This window comes from Cucurbita moschata, unplaced genomic scaffold, assembly GCF_002738365.1.
Source record: "Cucurbita moschata cultivar Rifu unplaced genomic scaffold, Cmos_1.0 Cmo_Scf00002, whole genome shotgun sequence".
Lineage (NCBI taxonomy): Eukaryota > Viridiplantae > Streptophyta > Magnoliopsida > Cucurbitales > Cucurbitaceae > Cucurbita > Cucurbita moschata.
In genome coordinates, this window is record NW_019268518.1 from 7,064,986 (window position 1) to 7,071,390 (window position 6,405).

The 6,405-nt window shown below is 35.0% G+C and overlaps 1 long non-coding RNA gene across 3 annotated transcripts; it reads right to left on the minus strand.

Moving 5' to 3' along the window:
- Window positions 1-954: 954 nt before the first annotated feature.
- On the minus strand, window positions 955-5,262 carry LOC111459660. Of its 3 annotated transcripts, none has more exons than XR_002713328.1 (4): window positions 5,041-5,247; window positions 4,873-4,899; window positions 4,701-4,786; window positions 955-1,500 (listed from the first exon to the last, which is right to left on the minus strand). It is a non-coding gene; the product is annotated as an uncharacterized LOC111459660 (long non-coding RNA). The 3 variants fall into 3 exon arrangements; XR_002713327.1 differs by lacking the exon at window positions 955-1,500 and adding an exon at window positions 2,183-2,694; XR_002713326.1 differs by lacking the exon at window positions 955-1,500 and having other exon boundaries at window positions 4,464-4,786; window positions 5,041-5,262.
- Window positions 5,263-6,405: the final 1,143 nt, after the last annotated feature.

Here is a 6,405-nt window from a genome sequence, read left to right on the forward strand (position 1 = left end):
TAATATGAAATTATAGAATAAGAGAGATAGAAATATTAAAATGAAATATATATATATATATATATATATATATAAGGAAAAAGAAGGAGGGGATGACGTGTCAAGAGGAATGACAATGGTGGTGAAATGTGGGGGCCAGCAATAAGTGTGGGGCATTGTCTTCCAGAAGGCATTTTACAACAGGAACAGGTATCGAGCATGGCAATGGCATCTTTCCCCGTCTTTTTCTCTTATTTTTCCATCTTTTTTTTCCTTCCTCAATTTTAAAATAATAATAAATCTTTAAAATTATTTTGTCAAAAAAAAAAAAAAAAAAAAAAAAAAAAAAATCTTACTGTAATTGTATCCACCAAACAGGGGTGGGTGGGGCCCAGGACACAACATTGGTGACTCACACTCCGCTGTGGGTCTGCTTGTGCTGTCATATAAGTTTCTCTTTTGATGTATGCTATTTTAGGTGCTTGTGGGATGAGTTGACTCACCAACCACTTCCAGGCAACTCGGCATTTCAGGCATGGTGTTCATGCCCACTCCCCAACCCACACTAACACCCTCCATATTCCCTTTCACTCCCCTTTTTCTTTTCTAATTTGATTGTGTTGGGCTATATTGGATTTGATCATCGTGTTTAATGGGTCCGACTTCAATAAAATTATATTTAAAAAGTTGAAAGAAAGAGAAGTCATACTCAAACTCGAACCACCACCATACACATTCCTTTCACACGAAAAGATGTTGAATTCATTTCAAACATCCTTTTTAGAATATGGACCCTCCCTCTTTTTTTTCCTTTCTTTATAGTGTCGTAGTCATGTAAAGTGGAATGCATAACAAGGACATTGTCAAATATCGATCCAACTTCTAAATTTTCTTTTTAATCCGAGATAAACTATTTCCTTCTTTCTTCGTTTCGCCCTTGATTACTCTCGGGTCCTCACGAGAGGAAGGGCCGAGGGGAGGGAAGGAGGCTCAGCTTTGATTCTCCAAACCTTTTAATCTTAGATATAACCTCTCTCTCTGTTCCTCTCACCCTTCATCTTTGAATATATAATTATGTAGAGTTGACTCAGCCACTCAAAAGGGCCAAAGTAAATGTGATGATATTGGTAAAACAGTATTCTCTATGAGCTGTTCTCTTGTTAAACCTATCACAACCTGTCCCCCCCACTTGCCTCTTTCTCTCTAACTTTTCCCCAAAGCAAATATTTACAATCGAGGAAGGTAAAGTGGAGCATACAAAAGAGGTAAGTTTTTCATTCGAATGTGTGGTCTTCTTGTATGGATAGAATTCAAGTGGAGTGGCTACTCGTAGTTTTCTCTAGTAGCTCGTAGCTATTGTATACATAGAGATAACAAGATATTGATTGTACGGTAATCAGAAGCTCTTTCTCTCACGACAGTGTACTTTCCTAAGTTTGATGTGGAAAAAGCTTCAGATTTGAATGAATTAGAAACAACTCGTTGAAGTCGAGTGAGAAGGAAGACTTTCGCTATAGCACCCTCTACATAATCACAAACATTATTTCAAACAATCAAACACTAAAAATATGAATTATAACCAGATAGTGAGTATCAAGAATGGGTCCGGGATATCAATTTGGATGAGTTTTTAAACGTCAAAAGAATATTTCAAAATAAACCACTATACATAAATTCCTAAAACAAGACAGGACACACATAAATCAAGCTCTCATTAACCAAAAATAAGCAAAAAAAAAAAAAGAAGAAGAACAGATCCTTATCCCATTAAGTCATGATATCTGCGCAAAGAAAACAATTGATTATAGAGTTCACACTTCAAATACAAATCTCAAGCAGTCCACATGCATCCTTTCCTACTGAGGTTTCAGTAGTTAAAGATGTAGGCCCAGCCAAAACAATTCTCTCTCTGATTTTGGTGGGGGAGGGGTTGAATCCTAAGCTTATTATCTTTGGAATAACAAAGAGTATAAAGTATTTTTCCACTATAGAAGCAGTCTTAATTTGTTCTAAATATGAATTCGTAGGTTCTTTGCTCCCACTAAAGCTATTGGGAAAGAAGGCTGTGTGTGTGTGTGTGTGGAGCTAATCGGCCTGCGATAGAGATAGGAAAAAGAGAGAGATTCTAGGAATAGAGAACCCACAAAGACTTTGCATTATTTTCTGTCAAAAAAGCATTTGGCTTTTAGCTACACGTTGTTTTCCTTTTCTTTTTCCCCTTCCCTTTTCTGCTTTGCTTTTACCTTGCAATAATTAAGGTTGTTTCGATCCAATTTTTAAGTACAACCGCCTAAGCAATTCAAATTGTTCCCAACCCAATCAATTAGCTACAATATTCAAACAGTAACTTGCTCAACTAAGTTTAAGCAGACCCAAGAATGTATTTACTAAAGAGGAGGGGGAAAAAGGATACAAACGAGATCTTCAATAACGTAACTTTTAGGCATATAAATAAGATAAATAGAAAGAGACAAATCGACATAGCTTTATGGAGTCTCGCAACACAAACACCAACACCAACACCAACACCTACACGATCTGCTCTGGATTCTTGTTGCTGACAACATATTAATTCATTACAAAGTTTGGTCATTTCTCACTGTCAATTCACAAGACATGGAAGTGAAAGGTTGATCTGGTAGATTTAACCCGAAGGTTTTACTTGTTTAACTCCCTTCGGCTATACCTCGTAAGAATCTGACAAGTAAATCTAGCCTACAAGAAATAGAAAGCTATGAATGAATTTCCCCCATGTGATAACCATATTGGAGGACAAAGGACTGATTTAATGAAGTGCTCAAAAGAAGTTTGAGGCTCAAAAGTGGTGGGGGAAGGGGGGGACTCTGCATATCTGCCAGCAGTAGCTGTCATACATGACAATATTCAATAATGCCATGGTAAAGGAGATCAGGTGGGGCTGTGATAATAAATATATAAATACAGAATAAGTAGCAAATTAGTCCTTATGGTTTGGAGGTAGTTAGAATCTGGTCCTTAGACTGTTTTGGCCCATTACGTATTGCCATCAATCTCATGGTTTTAAAACGCGCCTATTGGGGAGAGGTCTCCACACCCTTACAAGAAATGTTTCGTTCTCCTCTCCAACCGATGAGGGATCTCACAATCCACCCCCCTTGGGGGCCCAGCATCCTCGTTGACACACCGTTCAGTGTCTAGCTCTGATACCATTTGTAACAATCCAAGCCCACTGCTAGCATATATTATCTACTTTGGCTTGTTATGTATTGCCATCAGCTTATGGTTTTAAAACGCATCTAATAGAGAAAAGTTTTCACACTCTTATAAGAAAATACTTTTTTCTCCTCTCCAACCGAGGTGGGATCTCACATTATGAGAGTTCCAAAAATCATAGGGGTGAAATTCTAACCTTCTCCAACCATAGGGACTGAATATGCAATTTAACCACAAAAACACACAAACAAATATATATTAAAAGAAAATAGGTTTACATTCTTTGATATGTTAGTGAAAGGTAAATGGCAGAAGATCTGTCAACTAGATCTTAAACAAAAGCAGATCAGAAATTCTTGAACTCAATCCTTCCTATCTCAAATAACAGTTCTTTTTGTCTTTGAACAAATGAGATTTTCTACAAGAAACTCTTAGAGCTGGACAATCAAATGAGGAAAATAAAGTCCTACAAGTAAAAGAGAGATTAGTTGTTTCTTTTGGGGACCAGAAACACTGCAGAAATTCCTTTTCAACAAGTTTCCACTCAAAAACTAAATAAAGAAGGAAAAGATAATAGAAGTTTAGAACATTTAGGGAAGATATTCAACCTTCCTCTCACTTCAGCAATTGAAAACTAGTAAGCATCATTACTGAATAAGCTTTTTCCAATAAAGAGTGATGGGATTTGATTTTGGTCCAGTAATCCAAGTGGCCAACTTCCTATTAGTCATGTTGTTGAATCAGGCTGCCAACTACTAAACGCCTCATTGGTCAACTAAGAAAAAAACTGAGCTAGAAAGAAAGCAATATAAGGTGCATTTCTTGTAGTAAATGGACCATTAGCAAATGGGTTGGGCAAATTATTGGTGCTTACTTATCACGACTTTTACTGCTCCATGATCCTTAATTTCCTATAACTGATACTCGGCATGGACACGAGAGGCCCAATGAATGGATCTTCGGGATGTCCCGATAATATGAACGAACAAGATGGTTTAGCCTTTAAGATCTAAAAACAGAACTCTTGCAGAACCCAAATTTACTATCCACTACCTTAAAAAATAAACTTCTAGGCACAAATATAGTAAAATCCGTATGAATCTGGGCACGATGATTCAAAATGCTTGTCGCATAAAGGGTGGTGGACATGACTTCACTCTTTCATTTCCCTTTATATTTTTTGACACTTGCGGAATTTGTTTGATTTTGTAGTAATTGTTCTGATTCATAATGCGTTAGGAACAAGGTTGTCATAGTTGCAAAATCCATCGTTGCTATAAATGGATGTTCTATTTATGATCTGACACCAACCACTATAAATTTCATGAAGAACACCATAGCCCACTAACCAATAATGACCAACGCCAAAACAAAATATTTAAAGGTCGATAGTTCAATCAATAGCATAGATCTCGACCCCCTCTTTTCCTAAACAATTGTTACTATTATTGTAAATAATTTCAACCAAATAAAAGAAAAAAGAGAAACAAAAAGAAGAAAAAGTATATTCCAGAGTTGATTAACCGCACCAGAGCTTAGGCTAATGAATGTGTAGAAACAGCATTGGAAGAAGCTCCGTCCACTAGCATCTTTATGCTTTATAATGCTTCAATCACTACAAAAGTGCAGCAAAATACTAAATAATATCCTCCCGGAAAAAGGAACAGGAATTTGAATTGTTGACTATGAATGTGGGCATACCTATTCCTCGGCAGGGAAATCCCTGAACTGTGGAAAAAGCACGTAAAGAATAAATTATAAAGATGTTGAAATTTGTGCGGAAGGAAAAAGAATTGAAAATGAAAGGAAAGGAAAGAAGAGGCGATATTAGTTTGTGCTTAGTGGGGAACCTGGTTCTTACGCCATTACCTTCCTTGATTGGGACACAATTTCGCTTCCCCTTCCACTTCGTACTCCATTTCTTCCTCTCTTCACAAAACTTTGGCCAATTCAGATCAACAAATCAGAAGAAGATAAATCCAGGTGAAGCAAAAACGAATCAAACAATAATTTCGATCGAAAAAGCCTCCGATTCTTGGAATGCATGTTCTCCCGTTAAATTCGCATATCCACGTTCTATTCAATATTGCAGAGATTTTCATATTTTTTTCTAAAAAAATCACTACAAAATAAAAGACGACTAAGAAAGAACTTGGGCTGTACAAGAAAAGTAAGCCCAGCCCAACTTGATATGGGCCTGTCTCAAGCCCAATATTGGGCTGTGCATCCACGTATTCAAGTACTCCCAACTGACGTCACCACCTACTCTAAATATTTTAGTTTAATCATACACCAAATTTCTTAACTACTAATTAATTTTATAATCCACTTTATAATCCACCTTTCAATTTCTAATCTTCAAAGATGCCTAATTTTTCTAATTTTTTTAAATAAAAATTTAATAAACAATCCAAGTGTCAATATCCATTTGTTGGATATTAATATTAGTTTGAAAGAGAGCGTATTATTTGTGACAAAATTTTATATTAAAAAAATTAATATTTTTCGAATTTTTTTCATTAATTAAATCATTAAGCTGTCTAAAGTGTAACAACTACACGTATTTAAATTTAAAATAAAATATAATACATTTAAATGTCCATATGTCCATATAGAACTCTAGATTGTAAACTATTGGTGAAATTAAAAAAATTATGGTCAAAATTTTAGTCAAACAAACTCGCTATTGTTTTTTTGTTTTTTTGTTTTATATATATATATATATATATATATATATATATAACTATTCGTTAGGAGAAAATAGAGTTTATAAAATTATTATTATTATTATTTTCAATTCAACCAATCACGAGTCTCTTTAACAATAAAGAAAACCACTCTATAAAATCAAGAGCCGAGATATGATGTCTTGGGGAGGAGAACAATTCACCGTTTTATAAGAGTGTGAAAATCTTTTCTTTTTAAAGCCTTGAGGGGAAGTCCAAAGAAGACAATATTTGCTAGTGGTGGATTTGGGTCGTTACACTCGCAGAAATAACCAGACCCAGAACTAAGAATAAGATCGAAAGCACAATTTCTCATCCGAAACATGAAAGTGCAATCAATTTTAGAATTTGAATAAATCGAGAATTAATTTAACAAATAATAATACAAAATAAAAGAAAAGTGCAAAAAACCAAATAATTAATCCTCTACGTACAGTCACATGCAAAGGGAAATAAAAAAGTGAGGAAAAAAAAAAAAAAAAAAAAAAAAAAAAAAAAAAAAAAAAAA